The sequence below is a fragment of the Bufo gargarizans genome, chromosome 5 (assembly GCF_014858855.1).
Source record: "Bufo gargarizans isolate SCDJY-AF-19 chromosome 5, ASM1485885v1, whole genome shotgun sequence".
Taxonomy (NCBI): Eukaryota; Metazoa; Chordata; class Amphibia; order Anura; family Bufonidae; genus Bufo; species Bufo gargarizans.
Genome location: NC_058084.1, coordinates 300,169,793 through 300,190,616, shown reverse-complemented (window position 1 = coordinate 300,190,616; position 20,824 = coordinate 300,169,793).

The following is a 20,824-nucleotide window of genomic DNA, read 5'->3' as shown; positions in this document are numbered from 1 at the left end:
TGACAAGGTGTAGTACTGACCACGGATGTGAGAGACTGTGTGAACAGGCACCAAGACGCCTGCAGCGTTTGGGGATCCTTTGTGGGAGGTGGGGTTTATGGACATTGCTGTTGTGTTGAATTGCACAGTTTTGATGTGATGCACTGGAGTGAATAAAAGAGCACGGTTTGGACACAAAGCCTGTCTCCTGAGCCTCTATACTGCCACCGCTACCATCTGCCTACCAGAGCAAACCCCCACAATTGGTGGCTTCAGCGGGCAAACGGCAGTGAGGCTGAAAATTGTGCTGTTTGGACTGTATGTCATATATTAAGCCAGCAAGTTTTGTGGCTCCAGATAAGATGGAGGAGGCTATTAGACACTTGGTGCAAAGTAATGAGGAGGCTACTCGGAGACATGAGGAAGCCCTGAGAGACCAGCGGCAGTTGAATAGTCTACTGGCCCAGCAACTGGCGACTATGCAGGAGTCCATGCGTGTGTTACAACAACAAGCCGTCCCGGGGGGGACCGCAATCCTACCTGCTGCCCGGGATAAGGTGCGCTCAGCGTTAAGAAAGATGGGCCCCGAGGATGATATCGAGGCGTTCCTGATGGTCTTCGAACGCACTGCGGAACAGGAAAGGTTACCGGCAGAACAGTGGGCCGAAGTAGTGGCGCCATTTTTAGTGGGTGACGCACAAAAGGCCTACTTCGACCTCAGTCAGGAGGAAGCCAAGAGCTATGAGAGGCTGAAGGGGGAGGTGTTGGCTCGTCTTGGGGTTAATACCTATGTGCGTGCACATCGAGTCTACCAGTGGGCTTTCTCAGAGTCCCGGCCTGCTCGGTCCCAGGCCTATGACCTGTTACACCTCGTAAAAAAATGGCTGCAGCCTGAGACATTGAGCCCCTCGCAGATGGTGGAACGTGTGGTGGTGGATCGTTTGGTGCGTACCCTCCCAAGAGCAATACAGCGCTGGGTGGGACAAGGTGATCCAGGCACCCTGGATCAAGTTGTTGGCCTAGTCGAGAGATACATGGCAACCCAGGACTTGGTCCGAGAGTCTGCCTTCCTGCAAAAGCCGCGTTCACTCTCCCTGCCACAAAGGGGACCTGAGAAGGGGGCTCAACCGCTTAAGGGGGGGGAGGTGATTTCCACTCCTGGGAGGCCAAACCTGGGGAGACGAGAGGCCCCGGGGATTAGATGTTGGCACTGTCAGGGCCTGGGACACATTGCTGCCAACTGCCCGAGGGCGGCAGAGCCCATGGACTGCGGGTTCGCACGCCGGTCCTCCTTTTTCGGCCAGCCGGTGTATGTTGCTGCTTCACTGCTATCCACTGATACACCTCCGTTGTGTGCCATCTCTATTAATGGACACCCAGTTAAGGCATTGCTAGACTCGGGGAGCTTAGTGACCCTCGTGCACGAGTCCCTGGTGGCCAGTCGCGGCCCAGGCAAGCAAACCATCAGGATTGTGTGCATTCATGGGGACCAGCGAGAATATCCTACAACCTGTGTGACCTTGTCTACCCTCGGAAGGGAGATACAGCAGGTGGTTGGGGTGGGGCGACAAATCCCTTACGCTGCCATCCTAGGTAGGGATTGTCCCCTGTTTTGGTCTCTCTGGGAGGGACGGGGTGCAGAGCCGGTGCCCGTTGATCCTGAAGAGGGGCTACCAGCTGTAGGGGTCACCAATAAGGAGGAAGAGTGTCAACCCGATAGCTTGTACCTAGAAGGTTTGGCTGGTGAGCCGGTGACAGCCCCATCTGTTCCAGAACTAGAAGTATCCCGAGACACATTCGGGACCGCCCAGCTCCAGGATCCTACATTGTCACGGGCCAGAGAAGGGGTGACTGTCATCAATGGAGTGGCTCAGCACCCGGGAGCCGACTCGGAATTTCCCCACCTGGCCTGTAACCAGGACCTACTGTACCGGGTCGACAAAGTCCGGCAAGAGGTAATAGAACAGTTGGTGGTACCCCAGCCATACCGCCGCATGGTATTAGACCTAGCGCATACTCATGTGTTAGGAGGACATCTGGGGGTCCAGAAAACTCAGGAACGTATACTGCAGCGTTTCTATTGGCCGGGGATATATGAGGAAGTCAGGAGGTTTTGCCAGTCCTGTCCAGAGTGTCAGAAGACCAGCCCCCAGCCTCATTATCGTAGTCCCCTGGTGCCCATGCCCATTATTGAAGTACCTTTCGAAAGGGTCGCAATGGACCTGGTAGGCCCCATTAACAAGTCAGCCAGAGGCCACCAACATATCCTGGTTATAGTAGACTACGCTACTCGCTACCCTGAGGCGATACCCCTGCGCCACACGTCAGCCAAGCTGATAGCCAAGGAGCTGATGGGGATGTTCTCCCGGGTGGGGATCCCAAAGGAGATATTGACGGACCAAGGGACCCCTTTCATGTCCAAAGTGATGAGGGAGCTCTGCAAAATATTAAATATTAAGCACTTGCGTACTTCCGTCTATCACCCCCAAACTGACGGGCTGGTGGAACGCTTTAATAAGACCCTAAAGTCCATGCTCAAGAGAGCGGTGGCAAAAGATGGAAAGGACTGGGACCTCTTGCTGCCCTATGTGTTATTTGCGGTGCGAGAAGTGCCCCAGGCGTCCACGGGGTTCTCACCGTTTGAGCTGTTATATGGTAGGCATCCCCGAGGCCTGTTGGATATCGCTAAAGAGGCATGGGAGCAACAGCCTACCCCTCACAAAAGCATAGTCGAGCACATTGAGAAGATGCAGGACCGGATAGGAACAGTTCTGCCCATAGTCCGTGAACATATGGAAGCGGCACAGCTGGCCCAGAGCCGCGTGTACAACCGGGCCGCCCAGGTAAGGACGTTTAACCCGGGCGACCGAGTGTTAGTACTAGTGCCCACCGTAGACAGCAAATTCCTGGCCAGGTGGCAAGGACCATATGAGATAAGAGAGAAGTTAGGCCCCGTGAATTACAGGGTATACCAGCCAGGAAGGCGGAAGCCTGAGCAGGTGTACCACGTTAATTTACTTAAAGCCTGGAAAGATAGAGAAAGTCTCCTTGGGGATGACCCGCGCTTTGTCTTGGCTGCAGAGAACGTCCCCGGCCCTACAGTGGTACCAGAGGACACCCCTGCAGTAAAGATAGGTAGCGGTTTGTCGACTAAGCAGACTCAAGAAGTGAAGGCGTTCATTAGCAGGAATAAAGACGTGTTCTCTGACCTTCCGGGACGTACCAATCTCGTCCAACATGACATTGTCACCGAGCCCCAGGAAAAGGTCCGTTTACGACCGTACCGGGTACCGGAGGCTCGGCGACAAGCCATTTCAGAGGAAGTAAAGTTTATGCTGAAGTTAGGGGTCATTGAGGAGTCTAGAAGCGAGTGGGCTAGCCCGATCGTTCTTATCCCAAAGCCCGACGGATCATTACGTTTTTGTAATGATTTCCGGAAACTAAACGAGATTTCAAAGTTTGATGCCTATCCCATGCCGCGAGTAGATGAGTTAATAGAGCGAATGGGTAAAGCCAGGTATTTCTCGGTGATAGATCTCACAAAAGGGTACTGGCAGGTACCTTTAACAGAGACGGCAAAAGAGAAGACCGCCTTTGTCACGCCGGAGGGGCTGTTCCATTATAGAGTGTTGCCCTTCGGGTTGCACGGTGCTCCAGCCACGTTTCAACGGCTGATGGATATCGTCCTCAGACCACATCTCCGGTATGCCTCAGCATATTTAGATGATATAATCATATTTAGCCAGGACTGGGAAAGTCACTTGTCGAAGGTTCAAGCAGTGATAGACTCGCTCAGGAAGGCAGGATTGACCGCCAACCCAAAAAAGTGCTCAGTGGGCCTGGAGGAAGCGTGGTATTTGGGTTATGTCATTGGACGCGGAGTCGTTAAGCCCCAAATAAATAAGATCGAGGCGATCCGAAATTGGCCTACACCCCTTACGACCAGGCAACTGCGGTCATTTTTAGGGATGGTAGGGTATTATATGCGGTTCATCCCACATTTCGCCACTATAGCTGCCCCGTTGACAGGACTCCTGAAAGGTAGGAAGTCGGTAATGGTTCGCTGGGATGAGCAGGCGGAAGAGGCGTTCTCCCGTTTGAAGTCGGCCCTATGTGGGTCCCCAGTTCTGGTGACGCCCGACTTCGGACGGGAGTTTATAGTCCAGACGGACGCCTCTGGAGTAGGCCTCGGGGCGGTACTCTCCCAGGAAATCAATGGTGAAGAACACCCCGTTGGTTTCCTGAGCCGCAAGCTCACCCCAGCGGAAACCCGGTACAGCGTGGTAGAAAGAGAATGCCTCGCCATCAAGTGGGCACTTGAATCTCTCAGGTATTACCTGTTGGGGAGAAGGTTCCGTCTGGTGACTGACCACTCCCCTCTCCGGTGGATGAGCCAGGCTAAGGAGGGGAGCGCTCGGGTCACCAGATGGTTCTTATCCCTCCAGAATTTTAAATTCAGGGTTGAGCACAGGGCAGGTCGTCTGCAAGGGAACGCTGATGCCCTGTCCCGGGTACACTGCTATATGTGTGTTCACCCTGATAGGATTGAACAGGGTCGTCAAGCCTTCAGGGGTGAACAAAGGGGGGGGATATGTAAGAGAATGTCTGGAGTGGTAGTGGATGGAAGATACGTACCACCGGGGGTCGTGGCCCTGGTGGAGTAAGAGCAGGGTGGGTGTCTGTTCCCCACGGACCACCACGGGTGGACGGGTTTCAGTTGTTGGTGTCAGTCTACACTGATCCTGGCAGGTTGGTTATCTCTGGCCTTAGTTGGGTAGGGAAGGAGTTAATCCTTCACTATGCTTGCTGGGTGTGGTCTGCCTGCTACACCCAGGGCTGTGAATATAGGTTTGATGCTCACTGACTGTGGGGCTGCTGATGAAGTGTGGTCTCCTGTCTCACTGCAGGAAGCTGTATGGGAGGCTGATCGCTCGGTCGGGCTGAGCGCTGTAGTCCGCTTGTCTACCAAGGACTGCCCAATTGCTGCAGGCTCAGCGAAGGACCAAAAGAAGGGATCCTGTGGCCGGAGCCAATCCCTTGTCCAGGCCGACACGTGGCCTGTCTAACTTGCATGAACTTGGACAAACCCACCCCCATGACAAGGTGTAGTACTGACCACGGATGTGAGAGACTGTGTGAACAGGCACCAAGACGCCTGCAGCGTTTGGGGATCCTTTGTGGGAGGTGGGGTTTATGGACATTGCTGTTGTGTTGAATTGCACAGTTTTGATGTGATGCACTGGAGTGAATAAAAGAGCACGGTTTGGACACAAAGCCTGTCTCCTGAGCCTCTATACTGCCACCGCTACCATCTGCCTACCAGAGCAAACCCCCACAGTACACATTTCCGAAAGTCATCAACAGCTTCAGCCAGTCTGTTAACGCAGAGCTTGAAATTGTCAGCTCACCAGCTGTTGTGCGACTTGAGCATGTGCTGGAACTCCACGTTCCACATGTTGGCCAGGTTTTGTGAGCAGCAGAATACCAGCTGCAATTCCAGAGTAGTGGAATGCCAGCTGCAACTTGGTCTTCGCCTTTCCAGTCAGTTTCCGCTATTTATAAGCAAGGAGTGGGCATGGATGTCTGACCTCTGTCTGAACTCTGTTAAATCAACACAGATGGTGAGCGGCAATAACGCTATTATCAGCGTAACCATCCCACTTCTGTGTCTACTCAAATGCTTGCTTCTCACAATTAAGGACGACACTTTGCATGTGGAAGAGGTGGAAATGGGGGAAGACATTACACAGGGTGATAGTCAGACCACACTCAGTTTGTCTTTTCAGAGCAAATTGAAGATGAAGAGGAGGAGGAGCAGGATACGGTTGCCTCCACTACAGAGGGTAGTACCCATGGAAGTTTAATTCCACATGTTCTGCTTGGGTGGGCAGAAGAGGAGGAAGAGGATGAGGAGATTGAGAGTGATCCTCCTGATGACGACAGCAAAGTCTTGCCTGTTGTCACTCTGGCACACATGGCTGACTTCATGTTAGGCCGCCTTTCCAGCAACCCACACATTATACGCATTTTAGACAACACGGATTACTGGTTTTTCACCCTTCTCAACCCCCGCTACAAATAAAACTTCTCATCTATCATTCCTTTGGTGGAGAGGATGAGTAAAATGGTGCAATACCAGAAGGTACTTGTTGAGAGATTGCTCTGGAATTTTCCATCCGACAACGCTGAAGGCAGAGTCTGTACTTTCTTAGGCAAGCGGGGAAGGGAGACAATGGAAACACACAGCAGTTCCAACAAAGGCAGGGCAACACTCTCCAAGGCATGGGACACTTTCATGACACCCCGCCAGCAACCTCACCCTGAAGCGCGGCCTAGTGGTACAAGGAGGGAAAATGGTGAAGGAATACATAGGAGACCGTGTCAGCATCCTAAATTATCCCTCAGTGCCTTACAACTACTGGGTGTCCAAGCTAGACACGTGGCACAAACTTGCGCTCTATGCCTTGGAAGTGTTAGCCTGCCTTGCCACCAGCGTTTTGTCTGAGCATATATTTAGTGCTGCTGTTGGCATCATAACAGATAAGTGTAGCCGCTTGTCCACTGGCAATGCTGACAGGTTGACTCAGATAAAAATGAACAAGGCCTGGATTGCCCCTGACTTCTCTACTCCACTAGAGGAACGCTGAGCTAATGACGAACAAACACGCAATTGAAATGTATGCTTTACAACGTACTCAATCCGCAAGATTCAGATGCACCCTTTTCACCTCCAAAAAGGGTATATGTTTGAATCTTGTTTACTCATCCTTCTCCTCCTCCTGTTCCATACAGTATACAGTATATGCCCTCGGTATAATGTTTCATACGGTCTGCTCACCTGTATGCCCTCACGCCAATGTTTCATAAGGTCTGCTCACCTTCAGGCCCTCACCTCCAATGTTTCATAGGGTCTGCTCAGCTGTAGGCCCTCACTCCAATGTTTCATACGGTCTGCTCACCTGTAGGCCCTCACTCCAATGTTTCATACGGTCTGCTCACCTGTAGGCCCACACCTCCAATGTTTCATACGTCTGCTCAGCTGTAGTCCCTCAATACAATGTTTTATGGGGTTTTCTCACCTGTAGGCCCTCACCTCCAATGTTTCATGCAGACTGCTCAGCTGTAGGCCCTCACCTCCAATGTTTCATGCGGACTGCTCAGCTGTAGGCCCTCACCTCCAATGTTTAATACGTCTGCTCAGCTGTAGGCCCTCACTACATTGTTTTATGGGGTTTGCTTACCTGTAGGTCCTCGCCTCCAATGTTTCATACGGTCTGCTCACCTGTAGGCCCTCACCACCAGTTTCATACGTCTGCTCAGCTGTAGGCCCTAAATACAATGTTTTATGGGATTTGATCACCTGTAGGTCCTCACCTACAATGTTTCATACGGTCTGCTCAGCTGTAGGCCCTCACCTCCAATGTTTAATGCGTATGCTCAGCTGTAGGCCCTCACCTCCAATGTTTCATACATCTGCTCAGCTGTAGCCAATCACATCCAATGTTTCATACGTCTGCTGAGCTGTAAGCCCTCAATGTAATGTTTTATGGGGTTTGCTCACCTTCAGACCCTCACCTCCAATATTTCATACACCTGCTCAGCTGTAGGCCTGCAATACAATGTTTTATGGGGTAAGCTCACCTGTAGGCCCTCACCTCCAATGTTTCATACGGTCTTCTCAGCTGTAGGCCCTCAATACAATGTTTTATGGGGTTTGCTCACCTGTAGGCCCTCACCTCCAATGTTTCATATTGTCTGCTCAGCTGTAGGCCTCACCTCCAATGTTTCATATGTCTGCTCAGCTGTAGGCCCTCACCTCCAATGTTTCATACGTCTGCTCAGCTGTAGCCAATCACCTCCAATGTTTCATACGTCTGCTCAGCTGTAAGCCCTCAATGTAATGTTTTATGGGGTTTGCTCACCTTCAGGCCCTCACCTCCAATATTTCATACGCCTGCTCAGCTGTAGGCCTGCAATACAATGTTTTATGGGGTTAGCTCACCTGTAGGCCCTCACTTCCAATGTTTCATACGGTCTGCTCAGCTGTAGGCCCTCACTTCCATTGTTTCATACGTCTTCTCAGCTTTAGGCCCTCACCTCCATTGTTTCATATGTCTGCTCAGCTGTAGGCCGTCACCTCCAATGTTTCATACTTCTGCCCAGCTGTAGGCCCTCACTACAATGTTTTATGGGGTTCGCTCACTTGTAGGCCCCCACCTCCAATGTTTCATACGATCTGCTTAGCTGTAGGCCCTCACCTCCAATGTTTCATACGTCTGCTCAGCTGTAGGCCCTCACTACAATGTTTTATGGGGTTAGCTCAACTGTAGGCCCTCACCTCCAATTTTTAATACAGTCCGCTGAGCTGTAGGCCCTCACTACAATGTTTCAAGGGGTTTGCTCACCTGTAGGCCCTCACCTCCAATGTTTCATAAGATCTGCTCAGCTGTAGGCCCTCACTACAATGTTTTATTGGGTTTTCTCACCTGTAGGCCCACACCTCCAATGTTTCATATGGTCTGCTCAGCTTCAGTCCCTCACCTCCAATGTTTCATATGTCTGCTCAGCTGAAGGCCCTCACCTCCAATGTTTCATACGTCTGCTCAGCTGTAGGCCCTCACTGCAATGTTTTATGGGGTTCACTCACCTGTAGGCCCTCCCCTCCAATGTTTTATACGATCTGCTCAGCTGTAGGCCCTCATCTTCAATGTTTCATTCGTTTGCTCAGCTGTAGGCCCTCAATGCAATGTTTTATTTGGTTTCCTCACCTTCAGGCCCTTACTTCCAATGTTTCATATGGTCTGCTCAGCTGTAGGCCATCACTACAATGTTTTATGGGGTTCGCTCACCTGTAGGCCCTAACCTCAAATGTTTCATAAGGTCTGCTCAGCTGTAGGCCGTCACCTCCAATGTTTCATATGGTCTGCTCAGCTGTAGGCCCTCACCTCCAATGTTTCATACGTCTGCTCAGCTGTAGGCCCTCAATAGAATGTTTTATGGGGTTCGCTCACCTGTAGGCCCTCACCTCCAATGTTTCACACGTCTGCTCAGCTGTAGGCTCTCAATACAATGTTTTATTGGGTTTGCTCACCTTCAGGCCCTTACCTCCAATGTTTTATACGGTCTGCTCAACTGCAGGCCCTCACCTACAATTTTTTTGGGGTCAGCTAACATGGTAAATTATTTTCTATGTTTCAGACTTGGAAGGAAACATCATTTGGTTTTTTTCAGTGGTAAATCTTTCACGCATGTGTTTTTTACAGGATTCTGTTTTTTATATAGTGGCACAGGGGTAAAAATGTAAATGTTTTTTTTTTTAATGTCAGGCTTGACTCCATTTTCTCCTCTCTCCTTTGCAGATGCCTTTTCAGGTGATATTAGACCCTTTCACATTTGGGGCCTAGAGGAATTACAATTGTATTCCTTTTTTTCATTGTATGTGCCACTTACCCTAGATCTTTTTTTGGGGTAGACAATAGAATTCCAAGATAGTCAGATAGCAGCTTGTAATTGTGCTACAATTCCATAATGTAAAGAGGCAACAAATGCTGACCAACATTCTCTGCGCTAACAATGCTATGTGACGTTCTCTGGAACCCAAAGGAACATTAAAGTAAGAAATTGGTCATTCTTTCTTGGTAGCCTGTGCTGACTGCCATTCCCTGCGCTAACTCTGCTATGTGACATTCTCTGGAACCCAAAGGAACATTACGATTAGAAATTGGTCATTCCTCATTTAAGGGGAAGCGTGATGACGTGAACACGTCACGTTTCACTCTCTCCTGCTGGCCTCCTCCCCCTCCATGCCCCCTGCTCCGTCCTGTTCCGATCCAGAGCGCTGACTGAGCGCTGACTGCCTCAGCGTGCCGCCATGTTTCAGTGCCGTTAGCTGTCCTGGAGTGCCGGGGGTCCTGCGACTTACCTATCGATCTGGCTGCTGGCTCTCCCTTCCGGCCCCTGGCTTCGGTTCCTGCCGCTGGTCTGCTCCTCTGTGCTCTGTGCTCCTGGGTCTCGTCTCGTCCGGATCTTCCGTCTCCCCTCTCGGCTGCCCTCTCTCTTCTGTGGTGTGGTGTGTGCTCGGGTCGGCACGCTCTGCTCAGCTGCTCATCAGCTTCCTGGTCCGTTTGCTGTTGGCTCCCTCTGCTGGTGATCGGTGGGATTTTTCCACTTTTTTTTTTTTTTTTTTTCTCTTCTCTTCTCTTCATTTGAAAATCGGTTTTGCCTGCAGTTTCCTCCCTCCCGAAGTGGCCACCTGTCATCTGGATCTCTTGTCATCCCGAGGATCCTTGCCTACCTCGCTGGGTCACGTGAGAAACCAATTATCGCGACTTTATTGTATTGTAACCTGCTACTCGACTAACTTGACTAACTTGACTAAGTCCGGCTGCTCAGAGTCGGAACTTGGTGCTCCCCCTCCCTGCGCGATGGTGGAGAGGGAAGGATGAAGGGGTGAATAGAGGGATAAGAGAGGAAAGGAAAAGGCTAATAAAGAGAAGTAAAAAGGGAGGAATAGGAGCAGAGGGGAAAGAAGTAAAGGGGATACAAAGAAGAGTGCAAACTAAAGCAAAGAAAAAGAGAGGGAGGGGGAAGGAAAAAAAATAAAAGAAATGGCCCCAAAACGACGGTCGATTGACTCCACTGCAACAAAGTTGGGCTCTAAGACCCCAGAGAATAAAATCGATAAGTTCTTGAAGTCACCCTTCCTAAATGAAAAGAACTCAGCCAAAACAAAGTCCTCTGCTAATCTGAAAAAATCCGCTAAAACTCCCCAAACCGATGAATTCTTTGAGGATGGGTTAGTGGAGGTAGATCAGGTAGCAGGGGGGGAAGATCTATCTGCACAGATGCGAAATGAACAGGATCCTTCCGTTCTGGATAAAATTCTCTCGGCTGTAGAGCACAATGGCACTCTAGTGCAGGAGATGTCTATCCAACTAGGGATGGTACAGAGCGACATTTCCGCAATAAGAGAGAATTTGGTAAAGATCCGCGAGCGAGTCGTTAATGTGGAAAAAATAGTGGACTCTTTGCAAACCGATATTAACATGCTAAAATCTAAAACTTTGTCTCTTGCCTCAGAAAATCAAGCACTACAAAATAAGCTAGAGGACTTCGAAAATAGGTCAAGGCGAAACAACGTCCGCATAATTGGTTTCCCAGAAGGAGTGGAAGGCCGATACTTAGAGGAACAACTTAAAGATGTGGTCTTGCACAACTTAGGCACTGACTATTTTTCTTCCATGTTTCAGATAGAAAGAGCCCATCGTATCCCAGGAGGGAAACCTATTCCAGGGAGGCCGCCGCGAGCAATCTTAATGAAAGTATTATCATCCATGGATAGAGATATGATACTGAAAAGAGCAAGAGAATGTACTCCTGTTGAGTACCAGGGCACTAGGTTGCTCTTTTTTCCTGACTTTGCTCGGCAGACTCAGGAAAAAAGAAGAAACTTCATAGAGATAAAGAAACGCCTGGCATCAAAGGGGATTAAATATTCCTTACAGTATCCAGCGAAACTAAGAGTGATCCATAATGGGACTTCTCTTTTTTTTGAATCACCACAGCAAGCGCTGGACTGGATGGAGCAAGGGGATATTTGAAATCGGGCACTATTATAATTGAAATGTTGGGGGGGGGAATGGAGCGGGGGAGGGGGAGATTGGCTTGAGGTTAGAGGTTCGCTGATCGGGCGGATCAATAGAGAGGGGGATGGGGGGGAAAGGGGAGGGGGGAAAGGGAACCCACCTTGCAGGTAGGGGTGTCTTTTTTTTTTTTTTTTTTTTTTTTTTTTCCCTTTGTTTGTCCCGTGTCTGTTTCCATAGCAGTGAAGGATGGCCACTAGAATTGTAACTTGGAATGTTAGAGGGCTCGGGGAAAGAGTCAAAAGGCAAGCTATTATGGATGCATTAAAAAGATACCTTCCAGCAATTATCTGCATAGTAGAAACTCACCTTACTAAAGAAACTGTGTCCCGTTTGACAACGGGATGGTATTCTCAATCTTACCATTCCACCTTTAGCAGTTCCTCTAGGGGCGTTTCAGTTCTGATTCATAATTCTGTAGATTTTATTCTTATAGAATCCTACATAGATGATCAGGGCAGATTCATCTTTCTGTACGGTAAGCTGCATGGGCATAGTTATATTCTTGCCTTTTTCTATATACCTCCGCCTTTTTCAATGTACCCATTGACTCAGCTGATGCTTTTCTCTGAAAGGAGGCCAGAATGCCGGTTAGTCCTGATGGGGGACTTTAATGCGGTTATGGACCCCAACAGAGATAGATTTACATTAGACGTAGATCGAGGGAGGAATTCATGTAATTCACCGCTGCCACAGTTTTGCTCGGAGGTTGGAGTGGTGGATATATGGGAACATCTTGGCGGAGGAAAGAGAGTATACTCTTGTGTTAGCCGGGGTGGTAGAGCAATGTCTAGGATTGATTTAGCATTTACTAATGAGAGCAACTTGCGTAATATCCGGAAGATACGATATGGGGTAAGAACAGTTTCGGACCACTCGCCCGTACTGGTTGAGGTTTGCATAGGGGAGAACAAGGATAGCAGGGGGTTAGGATTTAAGCTAAATCCATACTGGCTTACTATTATGGATAACCCTGAGCCTATTAAACTATTGATATCCTCCTTTTGGGAGGTGAACTTCCCCTCTGCTGACATCAATATAGTATGGGACGCCCTGAAAGCATATTTGAGGGGGGTGTTTATAAGTGAGATTGCTGCAGCAAAGAGAACATTTAAGAAAAAAGAGGAGGAACTGGTCAAAGCTGCTGCAGACACAACTGCACGATTTACCAGCCAACCTTCCGAGTATAACAGGGAAGAGATGCAGAAGGCCAGTTGTTTTTTGGAGAAATATATAATAGAGAAAGCAAACCATAGAGTCTTCTTTAAGGGCCTAAAATATTTTTCGGAGTCCGGACGCCCTGGTAAGCTTTTAGCCAGGATAATTACACAACAAGATAAGAAAAATCAATCTATTGTCTCGATTCGCAACACAGAGGGGGAAATTACAACAGACCCAGAAGGAATTAGGGATGCTTTTTTAAAATATTTCTCCCACATATATAGTTCCTCTCTCGGCTTGTCATCCGATCTGGCGGCGCAGTTCTTGGAGAGGATTCCACTTTCTACTTTAAGTGAAGCCCAAATAGAGTATCTGGAAGAGGAGTTGTCTCTTTCGGAGCTCCAGGAGGCCTTGGGGTCCATCTCGGGGAACTCGTCGCCAGGGATGGATGGCCTTCCATACGAGGTTTACCGTAAGTACAGTGATGTGATTCTTCCCCAGCTACTAGAGGTTTTTTCCCAAGCAACACAGGGAGGGGGTCTACCTTGTTCTATGATGGAAGCTCTTATTGTTTTAATTCCCAAAAAGGATAAAGACCCGATAGAAATGAGTTCCTATAGACCAATTTCTTTACTAAATACTGATGCTAAGCTACTATCAAAAGTTTTGGCTAGGAGGCTTTCGCGGGTTATATCCACCATTATCCACCCAGATCAAAATGGCTTTATGCCAAAGAGAGGCACCCATCATAATTTGCATAGGTTATTTATGAATATTCAGTCCCCGGGGTGCGGCTCCCGCTCCATCCTGTCGTTGGATGCTACAAAAGCCTTCGACAGGGTGGAGTGGCTTTTTCTCTGGGAGGTGATGAAAAAAATGGGTTTTGGTCCGAGATTTATGTCGATGGTGCAGTTATTATATGGCTCTCCAGTTGCCAGGATTAGGATTAATGACAAGATCACTGAGAGTTTTTCCCTAGGAAGAGGCACTCGCCAAGGATGCCCTCTTTCCCCCCTCTTGTTTAATATTTATATTGAACCCTTAGCAGTTAGTATTAGGCAAGACTCGCAGGTGTCTGGCTTCGGTGTAATGGGGAAGCATGATCGTGTATCCCTCTATGCAGACGATATCTTGGTTTTTGTCCATCAAACAGAAACCACTCTTCCTCGAATAATGGATTTGGTGGGCTCTTTTTCTGCTCCGTCTGGTTTGCAGATTAACTGGGAGAAGACTGTTCTCCTCCCTATAGATGAGTTGCGAGGCGACTGGGACAATCAGCTAACAATCTCTGATTCAATAAAATACCTGGGGATTTCAGTTTCTGTCAAACCTCAAGAATACCTTCAACTCAATTTGATTCCCCTGTTGAAAAAGCTGAGGGCCAAAATTAAGATATGGCAAAAAATCTTGCCCGCAAGAGCGGATAGAATCTCTCTAATAAAAATGGTAGTGCTGCCCCAGGTTCTTTATGTCCTTCGCAACTCGCCTGTATGGATCACGGACAAGTATTTTAGATTGATAGAGCGGATGCTGAACGATCTATTATGGGGGAGGAAGCGCGTGAGACTGAAGGCACTCTATTTTTCCATGCCCTATAATCAGGGAGGTCTTAACCTCCCTTATTTTAAGGGCTATTTCGTGGCCTCTCAACTTTGTTTTTTTAATGATTGGGAAAGTAGCCATTTCTGCAACAGAGCGGTGAAAGACTCAGGTTTTTCAGATTTTTTTACTGTACTGGAGTCTGATTATTTATCAAATCCACAGATTGGGTATACACTCTTTTGCAGAATGGCTATAAAGACGTGGCTGGTTATAAGGAGCTGGTGTGGAGTCAAGGCATCACTTATCTGTACTCCATTGTGGCACAACTCAAAGCTCTTGGAGTTAGGGGATTTGGGTTGTTGCCAGTATTGGAGGACTAAGAATGTTCAATACTTATATCAGGTGGTCAGCGGCGGACAAATCCTGTCCCCGACGGAGCTAAGGCAAAGAACAAACCTGGGCGAGGTGGCTTGGTATGCATACTTTCAATTGAGGTCAGCACTTTCTAGTACTTTGAATAGTCACCTTCTTTCTATAGATACTCCCCAATTTTTACATGATTTACTCTGTAAAAAAGTTGTCACAAGAATTAAGATATCACACTGTTATAGACACTTAATGAAAGGATTTTTTTTGGGTGTTCTTTCTCCAGGACAAAGATCCTGGTCTTCTGTACTTCTAGAGATGGGTTCTCCAGATTGGGAGAATATAGGGGAAAGCTTAAAATTTGTTTCACACAACTTTAATCACACTGTTGTACAATTTAATATTTTGCACAAAATATATGTGACACCGCTGTGGTTATATAGGAGAGGACTTAGAGCCTCCTCTGACTGCCCACGCTGTGGCGATTCCGAGGCGGATCATTTACATCTGTTTTGGGACTGCCCAATGGTGAGCAGCTATTGGAGATCGGTCCAAATTAACTTGGCTCGTAAACTTAATATTGCTATTCCTCTGTCCCCCAGGATATGGGTCCTGGGAGATTTATCAGAGGTCAATTACCAGCCTATAAAACGCCAACTATTGATTAAAGTAATGTTTTTGGCCAGGCTTCTCATTTCCAGATTATGGTTTTCCTCTTCTGCTCCAGACTGCAACCATTGGTTAAGCTTGGTTGAGAAAGTGAAAAGTTATGAGAGGATTTTGTATAAACAAAGAGGATCCTATCTAAAGTGGGGCAAACTGTGGGCAGACTGGGACAAGCTTAAATAATTAATCTGGGTTATTTTCTTTTTTTTTTTTTTTTTTTTTTTTTTTTTTCCCTTCCTGCAAGGTGGGGGGGGGGGGGGGCTGGGCGGGGTGGGTTGGGAATGATCCTATTGGTCCGGTCTTTTCTATATGAATTATAAATAGTAAAGGAGGTGAAGTTGCACTTGGGAACTGGAGTATCTCTAGGAATGCTGGGGGATGGCAGGACCTTCCGCCATTAAACAACGGTTAAATTCTTTTTAAAAACGAACCAAAATGTTTAATTGAACCACTACACTGTGCCGGTTATGGGTGGGGATCCGGGGCCCGGGATATTGGGCAGCCCGGCGAATGGGTGTGCCCTAGGACGCGGCTCTCTCTGACAGACATGTGGCTCGACTGCAGGCAGTGATATGACACAGGTTGTATGGGTACCAAGAGGTGTTCTCTTAGCGGGACAGAGCCGGTTTTAGGTAATGCTTATGTCTACATCTTCCCTAAATGCCGGTGATCACCGAGTGATACTCGAGCTGAGTCCCTTTATATGCGAGACACTGGTGTGGACATATGTGAGCTACGGTTAAGTCGGGCATTAAACTCTCAATTTAACTACATGGGGATGAGGCAGCAAAATATGCAAGAAGTTCCTTCTCTACTGCGATGGAAGACTGCTGGACCCCCAAATTTGTTTTATGAAATGCTTGCGATCAAAGATCGCAGTAGGCCCGCTACGTACGGTTAATGTGAGCACTGGATGAATGGTTACATGATGGTCAATCCTGTCAATTTCCCGCCTATGATCGGGGGAGAGAGCGCGGGGCGCGCGCTCGCTCCCTGGCTGTCACCCGGGCTGAGGGCCCCTAACCTTTTTCCCCCTCTATAGATAACAATATGTCAAGTGGGATGCTCTGTGTGTTTGTTTTGCCTATTAGGCTGTGAATGGCGGACGTATCCTGCCTTTCCCCCAGCAAGCGAGATCTCCATTTTTACTTTTTTTTGTCTCCATAAGCATGGATACTTGCATGAAATTATTCTTAATCATGTTGCAAATCACAAATTTACGGACTGAAGGATTTTATAATATTATAATTGTAATATGGATATGAATTTTTGCATTATAAATTAATAAAACATATTTAAAAAAAAAAAAAAAGAAATTGGTCATTCTTTCTTGGTAACGTGTGGTGACCGGGTCAATTAACTTCTTAGGTGTTTAGATCAGGAGGCCCTTGCTCCTAATGTTTTTGAGGGTGACCAGCAGGCCATCAATGATAATTATTAAAGGGTGTTTATGATGCCCTTCTTTATAAAGGGTGCATTGTAGTGCCAGTTCCTTGTAATTTTTGGCAGCCCTTTCACTTAGTGCATAGGCTTTATGAGTGTAGGAGTCCCACTACCTGAACAATTGTAGCACCATGCAAATAAAGTCCTCCTTTATGTGATATACAGGCTGTATCTCTTCTTCCTTGTAATTTTGGACAGCACTTACACTGTATATACAATTGAATCTACAGGAAACAATTTTTCCTCTAAAAAGGATATTTTTTGTGGGGGCAGGGTTTTGGGTGTTTTTTTGTCAGTCTGTAAAAGTGGCGTACAACTCGGACAACATGGTTCCCAGCAGCGACATTGGTGTCCAAGATGCATACAGACATGGCCCCCCTGCTGTTCCTGATCGATTTCAGAGGTGTTTCTATCACTTTCAGACCTTTTCCTATGAACCAGGCACCCTCCCCTACTCCTAACAGGGGGTGCCTGGTCACCTCCTATTGAATTCCATTACACTCGGGTGCTCGGCTGAGCGCATGAATATCGCAATGTGTTCGGAGCGAGCACCCCAACACATAAACACTTTGGTGCTTGCTCATCACTAATCAATGTAATGGTACTAACCTCGAGAATGAAACTTACATGTCAGTTTGAAAGTACCCTTACCATATAAGCAACACTGTTAAAGCAAAACCCATTAAACTGTTGTTGAATTGCATTTTTTTTCCAATTTCACCATATTAAAAAAATAATAATTGCCAGTTCCCTACTACATTGTATGCAATATAAAATTGTGGAATTAGAAAGTGTAACTTGTCCCAAGTCCCAATCTGATCCAATCAGATTAGAATAAACAGCGCATTATAGCCTCATGTCAGGACAGAGCAGGTTATATTCCACTAAGTTATAGTGGAATGTCTGGACAGGGGCTGCATTGTAGCCCACCACCCCCTTCCCACAACCCTGTGTTGGAATGTTTTTAAGAAGTTTGGAAAAGTTTGTTTAAAGACAAGATGGAGTCGGTTACATTAAGGGCAGTTTCACACGAGCGGATGCCGTGCGTGACATCCACTCCGTGAATGACAGCCAAGACCCGATGCAGACAGCAGAGGCACGGAGCAGTAATATGATTGATAATGCTCCGTGCCTCTCTGTGATCTCTTTACTACGAAATCACAGTGAGATAAAGTTGTCACTGTGATTTCGTAGTAAATAGATCACAGAGAGGCACGGAGCATTATCAATCATGTTACTGCTCCGTGCTTCTGCAGTCCGCATCGGGTCTTGGCTGTCATTCACGGAGCGGATGTCATGCACGGCATCTGCTTGTGTGAAACAGCCCTAACAGTGCAGTAAAATGCTTTGCATTAAAATACATTGTGTAACAGGCAGTAGGTGTAGATCCACTGTAACTGGTTTACATTTGTTTAGTCCTATGGGCATTATCCTGGTGATCCCTTGGTATTAAGTCTTTAATAACCCCTATACAAGAAATGTAGCCTTTTATGTAGGGGGCCATTCAGGTTGCTACCTCTTTTAATAGTGGCGGTGTAGTTGGCAGATTACTCATGGGGGTCAGAGACAATGTTGTGAAGCACCAAGGGTCAGTCAATACTTATAGTTGGTAAACAGGTAAAGGTCAAGACAAGCAAAGTTTGTATAGTTCCATGAAACTATCTGAGGTCAGAGCAGGCAGCAAAGAGTCAGTATAGTGAACAGAACTCTGACCCTATGCTTTACCTCTTTGATAATAGACCAGAGGTCAGGGCAGGCAACACAGGGTCCAGGCAGAGCAATGGATTGTAGCTCTTTCACAGGCTCAAAAATGAGCTTAAGAGACCTAGCAAGATCTATAGAGACCAATTGCACTGGCAAGGAATGAACCAAACAGAACAGAATATACTGTATAGCCCAGGATGAATATCAATTGGAAACAGTCTCACAGAGCAAGATGAGGATAACCCTTGCAGTATAGCAACTGAGATGAGATACAATGAACAATACCCTTAATTCACACACTGAATATTAGTGTCAAAATATGCCCACGTAAAAGTAGCCTAAGTGTGATCTCAACTGGACCTATAATTTACAGGAGTTGTCCAGCCATTAATATTGATGACCTATTTTCTGGATAGATCATCAATATCTGATAAGCAGGGGTCTGACACCCGGGACCTCTGCGGATCAGCTGTTTGATGCAGACATGGCGCTCCATGCGAGTGCCGCTTTTTGGTGTTTACACTACATGTAGTCTCCTATGGAGCGGTCGCATTGTGTAATTTCAAGCAGTCAAACCATTCACTAGAATGCAACGGGTATTACACTGCAATTCCAAGATAACGTGCATTGTAATGAAGAGGAAGCTCATAGAGCGCCACCTCTTCTTCAAACAGCTGATCGGAAGGGTGCCAGGAGTGGGAGGAGTCCTACTGATCAGATATTGATGACTTATCCTGATGATTGGTCATCAGTATTAATGGCTTGACATCCCCTTTTAGTAAAATGATTTACAAATATGTCTAATAACCTAGGTTAAATCTTCTAGTAGCTTCTTAGCCATTTATCACCTGTCCTGACACAAGTACTTTTCCTGCTTTCAAAGTAAAAACAGTCTTTCTGCCAAAAGACTAGGTTTTAAGTCACTATATTACAACAGGTCACTGTAACCACCTTTACTTCATTTGTCATGCTTTCCACTTACTCGATGTTGACAGTTTTATGTTTTTAATCCATATGAATTTGCAGTGTTTAACAAAGAGTAATGTGTTTAGGTAATATGTTTTACGTTTTAGTTGGAGCCATAAAGTAACAGAGACAAATTATTTTCCTTCTTCCAATATTGATAGAAACAGCTGCTAAAAGTTTGGACTCAGCAGTTGTTAATTATTGGATCTAGTGTTGAGCGAATTTAGATGTGGATTGCTGTATCCGAACCCGATTCATTTGTAAACTTGTTAACAATGTAGCCTCCATCCTACAGTAAGATGTATGGGCTCCGCGAAGGTCTTTTCTGCAAATATTGTGAGACTTGCCTCATCTCACGTATATGATGTGGCACTTCATTTATTTGCATAAATTACAGTGTATAAATCCGAAGCTGAACTCTGCTTCGTTAATAAATCAAGGTGTCGAGATCAGCTTCTGATTTTGCATAAGATCCGTTATTTTTACAGCATCCAATAAAAAAACGGATCCTATTGCATCAGTTGTGATCCATTTGAGCCATTTCCGTCTGAGATCTGTCTTTTTAGATGGAAACAAAAGTACTGCATACAGGACTTTTTTTTCCGTCTAAAAATACGGATCTCAGATGGAAATGGCTCAAACGGATGAACTATGTTATAATGGAACGCTAGTGTGAACCCACCCTATGAAAAAAAACATCACCTTTTATAAAAAAAAAATCCTTTTTTTTGTATCGCTACATTTAAGACCCCAAACTTTTTTTTATTTTCCCATTAATGTATTTGTGTGGGGGCTTATTTTTGCAGGACAGATTCTCATTTTTATTGGTACCATTTTTTTGGGTCCATATGACTTTTTGATGGCTTTTTTTCTTAATGTTTGGGGAGGTGAGGATGGCATACATCATGATTAAATGGTGAAACAATTTTGTGGGGTAGTTCTAGTCATAGCTATTCTTAACACAGTGACCGAGATTTCCTAATGTGTATGAACCTAAAATCTGTCTTAAATGTAGTCCAGACTGGCACAATTTTGGTGCAGGGGTTTCTGCAATTTTTTTTACTTATCAAGAAAGGGGGCAGAGAAGGGTGTGTGGCCTAAGATGAGTCTTTTGCGTCATAATTGTGCTACAATTCTGTCTTACAGTTCTGTAATCCAACCAATAGCTGATATAGAACTAGACAAAAGTGTCTATCCGTGTACCACATTTATCATCCAGCCTGAGAAACTGTGATGAATCTAGTGCAGGTCTAGATAGCCTGTCTATATTTGTGCCATTTATAGGATTAGGATATATGGCCTAGTGCAGTGATGGCTAACCTTGGCACTCCAGCTGTGGTAAAACTACAACTCCC